Source organism: Mauremys reevesii, linkage group 1 (assembly GCF_016161935.1).
Source record: "Mauremys reevesii isolate NIE-2019 linkage group 1, ASM1616193v1, whole genome shotgun sequence".
NCBI classification, from domain to species: domain Eukaryota; kingdom Metazoa; phylum Chordata; order Testudines; family Geoemydidae; genus Mauremys; species Mauremys reevesii.
The window spans coordinates 277,853,801-277,865,838 of record NC_052623.1 but is presented as its reverse complement, the minus strand read 5'-3'; the positions used below and the strand labels follow the sequence as shown (position 1 = coordinate 277,865,838).

Below are 12,038 nucleotides of genomic sequence, written 5' to 3'. Positions count from 1 at the left end.
GTTTGCTGCAACTAAAGCCTGATACAGATGGAAGCCATGACCAATTTATTCTTACAATGCCTTAAACTTATGGACAGAGGAGGATTTGGTTAGTTAATTTTTTTCCAGCTTAAGATGTATGACCACCACCTTTACTATAAGGCTTGCAGCATGTTTATTATTTTTATTTCTGAATTTTAAATTAAGGATTCAGCTTCACCTTGGTATATAAGAAAATTAAATTTCAGAGTCTGATAGTGATACATTAACAATCAAGTGGACTTTATAATTTCAAAATGTATTCTCCGCCTCCCTATATTTATACACACTATACATATATATTCGATTATATGCAAGGAACTACTAACCAATGAAAGCTCTATTAACTGCTGAAAGTCATGTCATAGGATACATCTACACAGTCCACAACAGGAAGCCTCCAAGTCCAGGTTGACAGATTTGGGTTTGCAGGGCTCATGCTAGTGCTCTAAAAATAGGTGAGTAGACAGTGCATTGAAGTCATGATGTGGGCTGGAGCTCAGGCTCTCAAACCTACGGAGGGGGGCTGGCTTCAGAGCCTGAGCTGCAGCTTCAAAGCACAGTCTACACAGCTATTTTTAGAGCAGTAGCATAAGCCCCACAAACCCCAGTCTGTTGACCTGGGCTGGGAGGTTCACTGCCATGGGTTCTGTAGACTGTAACAGTCTGAACACCTATGTTTATCCCTTTTTTAGGGCTACGATAAATTATGTACAAAGTATGCCTTGTGAGGTATCATTTGAAAACTCAATTTGCTGAGCACTATTGTCATGGTAAAATATGTCTGGCAACATTGTATGTAAAGTGATAAGATTCTACTATATGATATTAATAAGACATGTTCATAATCTAGAGAGCAGTCACACACCAGTTCCCCAGAGACAAAAGGCTGACACTTCAGCCAGGAGTCAACAAAATCAAATGGACCATCACCTGGTTAAGTGGCCTTCTTCGGCAGAAAGAGACTGTAAGTGAAAAATCTACATCTTGACAAAGAAACAGCTTGTGGTTCCCATCTATACAGACTTTCTGTCTCCTGAACCTCAGATGTAGATGATTCTAGAAGAAAAGAACTATAAAAAGGGAGAGCAGATGCCCTCTCTCTTTCCCTCTACCCATGACTTCCCCAACACCTGAAGAACAAAGGAAGCAGTATTGGACTGGGGAGGGATGCTGACCAAAAGAAATTCAGTCAGTAAGACTGCTGAAACATGCGGTGAGAGAGACCTTTGCTTGGAATCCATTTAGCTTGTTAAGTTAAGCCTTAATTGCATTTTACTTTTATTTTCTTGTAACCAATTTTGACTTTTACGCCTCATTACTTGTAGCCACTTAAAATCTATCTTTCTGTAGATTTAATATATTTGTTTTATTGTTTTAATCTAAACCAGTGTGTTTGGATTGAAGTATTTGGAATAACAGGACTTGTGCATATCATTTTCTATTAATAAAATGACAGATTTTGTATGAGCTTATATTATCCAGGAGAGAGCCAAGCAGTTCAAGATGTACATTTCTGGGGAAGTTTGGGAGTGGGAATTTGCTGGCGTTGCTCTGCAGTGTAATTCAAGAGTGGCTGGCTATAGCACTCGTACAGTAGAACCTCAGAGTTATGAACACCTTGGGAATGGAGGTTGTTCGTAACTCTGAAATGTTCGTAATCCTGAACAAAACATTATGGTTGTTCTTTCAAAAGTTTACAACTGAATATTGACTTAATACAGCTTTAAAACTTTCCTTTGCAGAAGACAAATGCTGCTTTTAACCATCTTAATTTAAATGAAACAAGCACAGAAACCCTTCCCTTACCTGTCAAATCTTTTTTTAAACTTTCCCTTTATTTTTTAGTGGTTTATATGTAACGCAGTATTGGACTATCCAGTATTTGCTTGCTTTTTTTGGGTGGGGAGGGGTCCTCTGCTGCCGGATTACTTACTTTCAGTTCCAATGAGGTGTGTGATTGACTGGTCAGTTCATAACTCTGGTGTTCATTAACTCTGAGGTTCTACTGTACAATATAACTGGGAGTAACTTGAATGCTGGAAGCTGTGTGAGAGCAGACCAGGAGTGGTAGCTCTCACAGCAACACACTATAAAAGACACCCCAGGCTGGAGAATTGAGGGGACACAGCTGTTCAACAGTCCAAATTGTACCCTGGGTAATGTCACTCTAGACATAGCCAGACTGCACAACTAAACAGATCAAAACATTTGTTACAAGATTTGCGTTGTATGTTAGATATAAGCTCTACTCCAGAGCTTTACTAAATAAAACTGAGAACAAACAAACAAACAAGTACTTTTTAGTTCCTGGATATTTTGAATGTTTCAATTATGTTATATTATGATGTCACCTATAACTGTACTAATATAATATTTTAGGTTAATAAAATACCTTCAACTCTTTAGAGTTACATATTAAATTTTACATCAACAACTATTCAAGAAATTGTCCTTTTATTTTAATAACAGGCCTTACAAGGTATTGTCATACTACTGTTTTTCCCAAACTCATTTTGCAAACCCCATTCACACACAACCACAGGAAATGCGCACTCTCACAGTTTCGTTTTAATGCAGTTATCCATGTTCAAAACCTACTGAAGGCATGCTGAGCCTTGAAAGATTGCTACGTCCCATACTTTCACTTTGTTTTTTGTTTTCTTTAAGTGAACAAGTCTCAGTTATATGTTTTGAAAACTATGGAGGCAGGATATATTGCATCAAACAGGAGCCCTGCAGCTGCTATGAGGGAGCCTCCATCATAGCATATATAGCACTCCTGTAAAAAGCAGGAGCAAAAAGGACAGCTGCTGAAGAGAGAAGCAGCTGTGGGACAGAGAAACATTATCAGTAAAGACAGTTGGGGGCTGCCTTCAGCTGGTGTAAACTGTCTTTGTAACAGACTGACAATTTCCTGCAATATACTGAATGAACTTCACTGAATTGAGTTAAACCTCACTGACTTCGGGTTAACACCTTTGGGTTACATTGTATTAAAAATGTAATTGTGTATGAGTTGTGGCATTTTATGTTCCTTCTATAGTAGGGACTGGGGATGCTAACGTACTTCTTAAATTATCAATCCTTTGAAGTCTCACACACATGGAGAGGTATGCATATACTAGATCAAACTGAATTCTCCAGAGACCAAAAGACAAAGAAAGGGTTTTTGGCTAAATAGCCTGGTTTTAAACTAGCTCAGGGCCTTTTTCCTGATCCAGCAAACTAACAGGATCCCTGGTCCACTGAGGGCCCCCAATCCTTAGGGTAGGGCTGGAGGGACTGAGTGCTTGTTCTGAGCTAGAGCTGTGATGAACTTGTGACCACAAAGGAATCCTCTTGGGTGGAGAGTTGAAAGACTGCTCCTGACATAATTCATGTAAGGCAGTGTTTCCCAAACTTGGGATGCCGCTTCTGTAGGGTAAACCCTTGGCAGGGAGGGACTGTTTGTTTACCTGCCGCGTCTGCAGCTCCGGCCAATCGCGGCTCCCACTGGCCGCAGTTCAGTGCTCCAGGCCAATAGGAGTTGCTAAAACGGCAGCCAGAACGTCCCTCGGCCCGCGCCGCTTCCAGCGGCTCCCATTGGCCTGGAGCAGCAAACCACAGCCAGTAGGAGCCGCGATCGGCCAAACCTGCAGACACAGCAGGTACACACACCGGCCCAGCCTGCCAGGGGCTTTCCCTACACAAGCAGCATCCCAAGTTTGGGAAACACTGATGTAAGGGTTGGGGTTAATTCTGGTGAACTTATTAGCATGCGTGTAGGTTATTTCTTATTTTTAATTTGTGTTCTCTGTAATGATTAAGTAGGCTCAGGTAGAAAGTGGTGTGTGGTACCTTATAACTGTGGCAATTACACCTGTTAACCATCTCTGAAGAGAAAGCAAGCAGGGGTCCCTGAGCAACCTGTCTGTACTGGGAATTACACAGTGAAGACAGAGAACTGTGCAGCCTGGAAAAAACCACAGTCTGAAGGGAGACACACACAGCTCTCCACTCAGAAAGGCAACGGCTAGGAAGCTGGAAGACGAGAGCGTGTACCTTTGCTAAACCACTGAAGGGAAATTCAGGTGCAGTTGTGCTGAACTGTGGCAATCTTCAACTGACTTTAAAGAAACCATGACAAAGGTATACTGAGGATCTACCCCTGGGATTCTACAGGCTGCAGAAGTCCCCTTCTGTCCCCACTTCACTAACTTTCCTCCATTCCTACCCAAAAGCAGTGCAGGCACTTTTCTGGGGAGAAGGATTGTTTGTCCCCAGCCCATATCAGGTGCCTGCTTAGGAAGGGAGGATGTCATTTTCTGCTCTCTCCCACTAAGGTCAGGGGTTATTCCTTAGTGAGTAAATTCTGACTCTATTTATCTTATACGCATTTGTTTTGACGCTGGGCTGGAATCCCTCCTGCTCACAAAAACACTGATGTAAATTAACATAATAATGTGTTCAACAACTCTTAATTCAAGTGAGGACAGAGAAAGTATGCAAAAGGACTTCCACAGGTTAGAAATTTGAACAGGAAATAAAATAAAATTCAACATGAAAAAGTGCTATTTAACATAAGAGGGGGGAAAAGAATCATGGGAGGGAATTAACTGGAAATTAACGATAGTAATGGTGGACAGCAATTTAGATGTGATCTTGCAATGTGATGTCATACAAAAAAAAGCCAATACAATTTTGACCGCAGAAAGCATCACAGACCAGAGAGAGAATAAGCCTCTCTAGGGCATAGCAAAACAGCTAAGATAGGTGGGTATTCTTTGTAAGAGCCCACCCTTATTCTCTCCTTTCATCCAAAACAACACAAATGTGATAACTTTCCAGGCATGCTATAAAAGCCACTTAACAGAGTTTGGGCTGGGGGGGGAGAGTGGAGCAGGCTGGGGGGAGGGGATGATGTTGAAGGTATGTTGCCAAAGGTGAGGGTGAAAGGGGTTTTACTGTTGCTTTGGTTTACTAGATGCTGAATTGATGTGAGGCCAGAAAACAAGTATTTTATGCTTCTTGGTAGGAATGTTATTTTTCCACAGATTATGAAGACCAGAAGGGTCTAACCTGACCTTATGCATAACACAGGCCATAGGATTTCCCTCATTTAATTGTGGTTTGAACTAGACTTTTTTTTTTTTTTTAAATCCAATCTTCATTAAAAAATTTCCAGTGATTGAGAATCCACCCATAACCCGTAGTAAATTGTTCCAATGGTTAATTACCCTCATGGTTAAAAAGTTGCACCTTATTTTTAATTTAAATTTGTCTAGCTTCTATTTCCAGACATTGGATCTTGTCATATCTTTTTCTGATAGACTGAAGATCCCTCTATTATCAAATTATTATTTCCCATTTTGGTACTTACAGAGATACGTCACCCCTTAACCTTCTTTTTGATAAAATAAATAGCCTGAGCTCATTAGATCTTTCATTATCAGGCATTTTTCCAATCCTTTAATCATTCTCTGAAGTATCTACAATTTTTCAACTTTTTTTCGAATTGTGGACTGAGAGGGGACATGATAACAGTTTTCCAGTACATAAAAGGTTGTTACATGGAGGAGAGAGAAAAAATGTTGTTCTTAACCTCTGAGGATAGGACAAGAAGCAATGGGCTTAAATTGCAGCAAGGGCGGTTAGGGTTCGACATTAGGAAAAACTTCCTAACTGGCAAAGTGGTTAAGCACTGGAATAAATTGCCTAGGGAGGTTGCGGAATCTCCATCATTGGGGATTTTTAAGAGCAGGTTGGACAAACACCTGTCAGGGATGGTCTAGATAATACTTAGTCCGGCCTTGAGTGGAGGGGACTGCACCTCTCGAGGTCCCTTCCAGTCTATGATTAGTTGTTAAGGTTCCTAAAAATTATTGTATAAACATGTTTGGGGTTTAAAGCTAAATAAAATACATAAACAGATGAGGACACTTCAATATCAGAAAAACCAAACAGAATTCAGAGAAGAGCAACAAAATGCTTGGAGAAATTAGTTTCTGAAGAAAGAGTTTAGATTATGGAAATTTGCAGTGTTGTAACGACTTCAGTGTAATGACACACTGCAAATTTCCCTAATCTACAATACTCCTGAGAAGCAAAGGTCATGATCTTGCAAACACAATTATGCACATACTTACTTTAAGCATGTGGTTATTCTCATTGACATTAAGAACATATGTAAATCCAGGATCAGGGCCTACAGGTGTTTATAACAACCATACATCAGCTGTGTGAGAGAAAGGTGATGAGAGATGGTAACTGTTCTACCAGTATTTGAAAACACCAACAGGGTGTGTGTGTGGGAGTATAACTGCAAGCAATGGATTAAAAGTAAAACAAAGGAAGGGAGAACATAAGAAAAATTCCTAATAGCAACATCCATTAAGGCCTACTTACAGTAGAAAAAGAAAAACTAAAAGTATAAAGCAATAGGGCTTGTATGCTAGCATTCCTTTATCATCATAATTGTATTTAACTGTTCTGTTCATTGCATTAGCTTTTCTATTTCTCTTGTAAAACAAAAAACAAAAAAACTGTTTTATAAATGATAAAGCCAAATATCTTTCTAAATAAGAACAGATTAAAACCTTCTTCAAGACCAGCCTGTCCCCCCAACATCCACATTGGCAGAAAAGAAGTTAGAACACAAAGACCCATGATGAGGCATATTATGTTTTTAAGAAAACCCCCAAAATATTTTTGTTTAGAAACTTTCCTAATGTTCATCAAGTTTTCCCTTGCATAATTTCATTCCATTATGCCCAATTATACTTCCATTCATAATTGGTATTTTTACTTTTCAGATTATGGTAGGTAGACAATCATCTCCCCTTTACTCTCCCTGCCTCATGCCCAGGTGTTGCCTGACCAAGCCATCCATAGAGTTTCTAAACTTTCCTCAGATCAGTTCCTCCAAGCTCCTTTGTTATTTGTCAAGACCTATGCTAATATACTATTCCATACTGAACCAATTAAAAAATTTGTGTTAGAACTCAAACACCTAAATGTGGCAGAGAATTTTGTATTGGTATGGTTCGTTCCCCAATACTGACAGGATCTAAGTACTAAATCATCTTCAAGGAAAAGAACTCTACATTGGCAGGTGGATGATTAAATGACTTAATTGGTCTTTTCCATCTCTACTTTCCATAATTCCATATAAACAACAGTTATGATTCCAGACTGACTAAGAGCATCAGTGCATCTCGGTATGTCCTATTCACTGTCTGTGGCACATAACAGTTTAGTCTCCTGTGGCCTATAATACTTTCATCTAATGTTGATTGTTGGGTTTAGTGTGCGGATGCTGGGTGGTGTCGATGGCCTGCGACATACAGCAGGTCAGACTAGATGAACTAGTGGACTCTTCTGGCCATAAACTCTATAAATATCTATTACTCTGTCTGGTCCTAGTTCTAAAAATGCAACTGTATTCTTATATGACTTTACACTTTACTCCAATAATAGTAACGCTTTCCAATATACTTAAGTGGAAGTATAGATATACTGGGGTGGGGCGGGGGAGAAGGCAAATGCAGTGCAATCTGTATTAGATTATTAGGCAACTTCCTTTCCTCAGCCTGCCCCACATTCCCAACCTAAGTCTACCAAATACAGTTCTGCTCCTACTTTATTAAAAGGCCACCTCCATTAAGCAACTAACATTTATCAGTTCTTTCACTAGTCACTTGGAATCTGCCAAGGAAACTACACTCTTCAAAAACTACAAACTGAACCACTAACCGAGGTTATTTTGAGGCAAGATGGCTACACTGTACTTTGATTAAATATACATTCCTGTTACAACTAGATTAAATAGAAGCTGAAATTCATTTTTTTTTTTTTTTTGGATTCGTGTGCACTGAATTGGCAAGCAGGATCTAATTATGGCCTTTTCCCCCACATTGCAAGAGTCAACATCAATGGTTAAATATCACAACCCAAGAATGTTTTGGGGCTTAGATTGTTGTTTAGAAGTTTTCTTATTTAAGTGGTCTCAACTGAGCTTTGAAGTTAACACCTCCCTTTACAAAAGAGGAGGAAACTAACATCTGCTAGAGCTATTATTCAGGCAGTTTAGTCAAGATGACAGATGTGTATTGATTTAAGTACAGAGGATTATTTAGTTTCAAGTGTAAATGTGAAGTTTTGGCCAATGGGGCATCAAAGCTCACCCCACAGGCAAGCAGCAGCTAGGAAGCACAGACATATTTCATTACATTCCTGGAACTTCTTGGCCAAATGCATTTTATACCATGTTTTTAAGTAGAGCAATGTTTTTACAACATATTTATAAACCCTAGGGGCTTTAACAGAAACACTTAAGTGTCATCTAACCCTTCATTAACACATGTCAAGAAAGTTATCTGATGTGGAGAAGAGGACAGAGAATTATAGTTAGTAAACATTTTTAATGATTTATAGTACAAACACAATGTTTACCATGTTTACCACAATGTTTAAGCTAGGAACAGTATTTCCATGATAAATCCTGGGTTTGGGACATTATATTGTGCATTTTAAAACTGCATTTGAACTAAAAATTCAGTGCAGAAGATATTAGCTATGTGCTTTTTAAGAGAGTTGTTTAGCTGTTCTTGAGTAAAAGCTGAAAAGTATGTGAAATTCCCCTGGTTTCCAATGTTCTCACCAAAAAGGGAAAACAAGAAAAAAAAAAAGTATTTGTGTAACAGAGATTCATATAGTGAATTCATTGAATCCTTCTCCAGGTTACCCTTTTCTGAATAAATCCTTTATTTTTCCATCTTGAAAAAAAAGGTGCACTTTTCAGATTGGACTGTTTAAATACACTATACTGAACCTAGTTTTATTAAGACTAGTTGAAACAGTTGTGAATAAAATAAAACACTACACTAAAAGCCTAGTTTTTCCTTTCAGCAGCAGACAGTAATTTAATAAATGAGCAGGATTTAAATTCTGATAATCAATTTTAAAAAATTCTGCACAATTCTACTCTAAAAGTACAACTGTTCATCAATATAATCACACAGAATATTAACTCTTAATATTCAGACTAACTAGCAATCATGTTTATTCAGACTCATAAGATGTATGGAGAAATTAAAGCAAGGATGGTTGAGAAAAAGCAATTTTGTTCTCAACTGTTATAAATGGAATTCTTCAGAATATTTTGAAGATATTTGCTTATTAGTAGCTAATAGACTATCTCTAGTGTTTTACATAATAAAAGGTCAGCGAAGACACTACATTCTCCACCCATAGAAGAGATGAAACAACCCTCCACTTTCTACTCATGAGTTTGTCCAGTTCTGCAAGCTGCTCCATGCAGAGGAGCCTCTGTACCCAAGTAGAGCCCCACTGTCTACTGTGGGGCTTTCTGCAGAGGTAGGTTCTCATGTGTGGAGAACAGCTTGCAGGATAGGGACTTAAATATCATGTTCTCCTTATTGAAGATCTCATAATCCACAGTCTGTCCTGTAAAAAACAAAGCTATTTAAATAGTTACACCAAAATAAAAAGTATGTTTTGGGGGCTGAACATTTAATGACCTTTTACCAGCTTAATGTGGTAACTACTTCTATATACTGTATTACATTGTCCTTTCAAGTAAAAATACAAAACTATTTTAGAGACTTAGTTCAATATCTAATTATATTTGGTATTTTAATGTTAATTAGGCAAAACCTAGTTTGTCTCCAATCATTAACAAAAGTATGCAGATGTGTCACAAAATCAGAACATGGAATTTCAATAAAGCACATCTCAATTTATCTAAAACGGATAAACGGATACAATGCCAGATCATCTACTTTACTTTCTGAACTATATTTATATAAAAATAAATCCAAATTTAGTAGTCCCAGTTTCCATAAATGCTTTAATCTGCCCCAAAGCATCCAAGCTCTTAACCTCCCATTTCAGGGCAAGTAGCTCTCCAACTCAAATGAATGCAATTAAAAATAAATAAATTAAAAAAGCGACATGAACATTTATCGCCCCAACACAAAATCCAAATCTGAGTGACTACAAGGTAGGTGTCTGGGGTGGGGGGCGGGTTGTTTTTTTTTTTACTTTGTACCCTTGAATAAAGTAGGGAGGGGGGGAGCATGCAGAATTTCTGAAAGGAATTCTTTGGCCTCGGCTATGATATGCCTCTGCCTGATTTTCCTCACAGCACTGGCAATATTGTTAACTGTCATAAACAAGGTGCCAAGGACAGTACCAAATTCAAAGCAACTTTTAAATTCTCTCCAGCAACCAAAAATGTTGCAGAGAGGAGAGATAAAAGGGATCAAGGCCAGAAAAATACTGTTTGAGAAGCAGCTATTCCATTTCTGTGAATTCTATTATATAAAGTGTGATGACTTTCCACTAAATATAATGTGATTCATGCCAAGTGGTTTCCCCCTTTCTTGTGGGAGAAGAGCTATTTTGCGCATGCTGCATCTACGATATTACAGACCCCAGAGAGGAGGGGGAAGGAGAGAGGGAATTCACAGCCGTTCAGGGTCAATAAGTGTTCATAGATCCTATCATTTGAAAACCCTTCCCAAAGCTTAGGGCAAAAACAATCTTTAGTCAAGGAAAAATGAGGAGGAGAAAAAACCCTGCAGTGTAAGTGCATGTGTCATACGTGTGGGGGCTGGAGGAGAAGGGCTGTCAGGGAGAGAAACATCTTTCATGGTGGGGGGCGGGGGAAGAAATGAGCTTAGGAATAAAATTCACATCAGCGACATTGAACGAGGCAGTCACTCACGGCAACAATCAACTTTTCCTTCAGGCCTAACTTGCTTGTGCCTTCAATTTTTCAAAATGGTTAGTAGCAGCAACACCACCAGGACTCCCCCTTCCCTCCCCACGCCCCCGCACACAACGGGGTAGGATCCCGCCGCATCCTGGCTGCCCTAGTCAGTGTCGTCGCATCACCTCCAGGGAGCCGCGGGGCCGCCGCCGGGACCCATTTGTGTCACCCCGCGGGCCGCCGCTCGCCTGCTGCAGTCACATCCCGGAAACGCAGGAGGGGCCGGGGGCTCCGCGGCCGTAACCCCGACCCTGTCCCGCCCCCGGAGCGGCCCTGGCAGCCCCACGGGGTCACGGCCGGGGGGGGGGCAGAGCCACGTCGGCACCTGGTCACCCCCGGCGCTGCTCTGACAGCCCCTCGCCCGTCCCAGGCCCAGCCCCCTCCGGGCCCAGTTCTACCCCACCCAGGGCCAAGGCTGCCCCCTCCCTCGGGCCCGGCCCGGCTCAGCCCCGGGAGCGGGACCCCACCCCGGGGAGAGGAGACAACGGGCAGCCCCAACTCACCAGCCGCGCCGGGTCTCCGCTGGTCCGGAGTGGGGGAGCGGGCGGTTCCTCCCCCTCCTAAGCGCGGCCGGACGCAGCCGCCTCCGGGAGCCGAGCCCCCTCGCTCCGCCGCCCCGAGAGCCGCTTCCTCCGCCCAGGCGCTGCGGGGCCCCGGCGGCTTCCCTTCCCCTCCCCGCCGAGAGTCACTTTACTCCCCTCTCCAACATGGCTGCTCCGCGAGCCGCCGCCGCCTCCGCGGCTCCCGACCCCGCTCCGGCGGCCACCCCCGAGCACCCCCGGCGGCCGGTCCTCGGCAGGGAGTCGCTGGCCACCGGTGGGAGCTGCGAGCGAGGACGCGGCGCTGGGGACGCGCTGCTGCGGGGCGAGGCGGGCTGCCAGGGGTCCCTCGGCTGCGGCGCTGCTGCCTGTTCCAGCCACTCGCTCCGAGACAGCGCAGCCGGAGCCGGAGGGGGGGCCGAGGCAGAGCGGGGCCAGGGCGACACCTAGTGTCTGCGGAGGCCACTGCAGAGCCGGTCCGGCGCCGGGCAGCCAGCTCCAGCTACTGCTGCAAACCTGCAAGTGTAACCCGCCCCAGCCCGGACACAGCACAGGGTCCCCACCCCCGCCAGGGAAAGGGGCTTCCCCCGTGTCTCCCCACACCCCTCCCCTCACCCGGAAAGGGGCTCCCCCCACATACACACCCTGGAAAGGGGCTTCCTCCCTCCCCCCACATTATCCCCCCACGCACGCATCGCCTACAGATA

At 42.4% G+C, this 12,038-nt stretch overlaps 1 protein-coding gene across 3 annotated transcripts in view; it reads right to left on the bottom strand.

Moving 5' to 3' along the window:
* CDK17 (cyclin dependent kinase 17) overlaps window positions 1-11,705 on the bottom strand; it is a 204,350-nt gene extending 192,645 nt beyond the window's left edge. Inside the window, exon 1 of one of the 3 annotated variants that reach the window (XM_039495321.1) lies at window positions 11,296-11,705. The gene's annotated coding sequence lies outside the window, so the exon portion shown is untranslated. Of the gene's footprint in view, window positions 1-10,917; window positions 10,937-11,295 lie in introns of those variants that run through there. The other 2 variants (XM_039495307.1, XM_039495313.1) reach the window with 2 other exon arrangements.
* Between the last annotated feature and the right edge of the window lie 333 nt (window positions 11,706-12,038).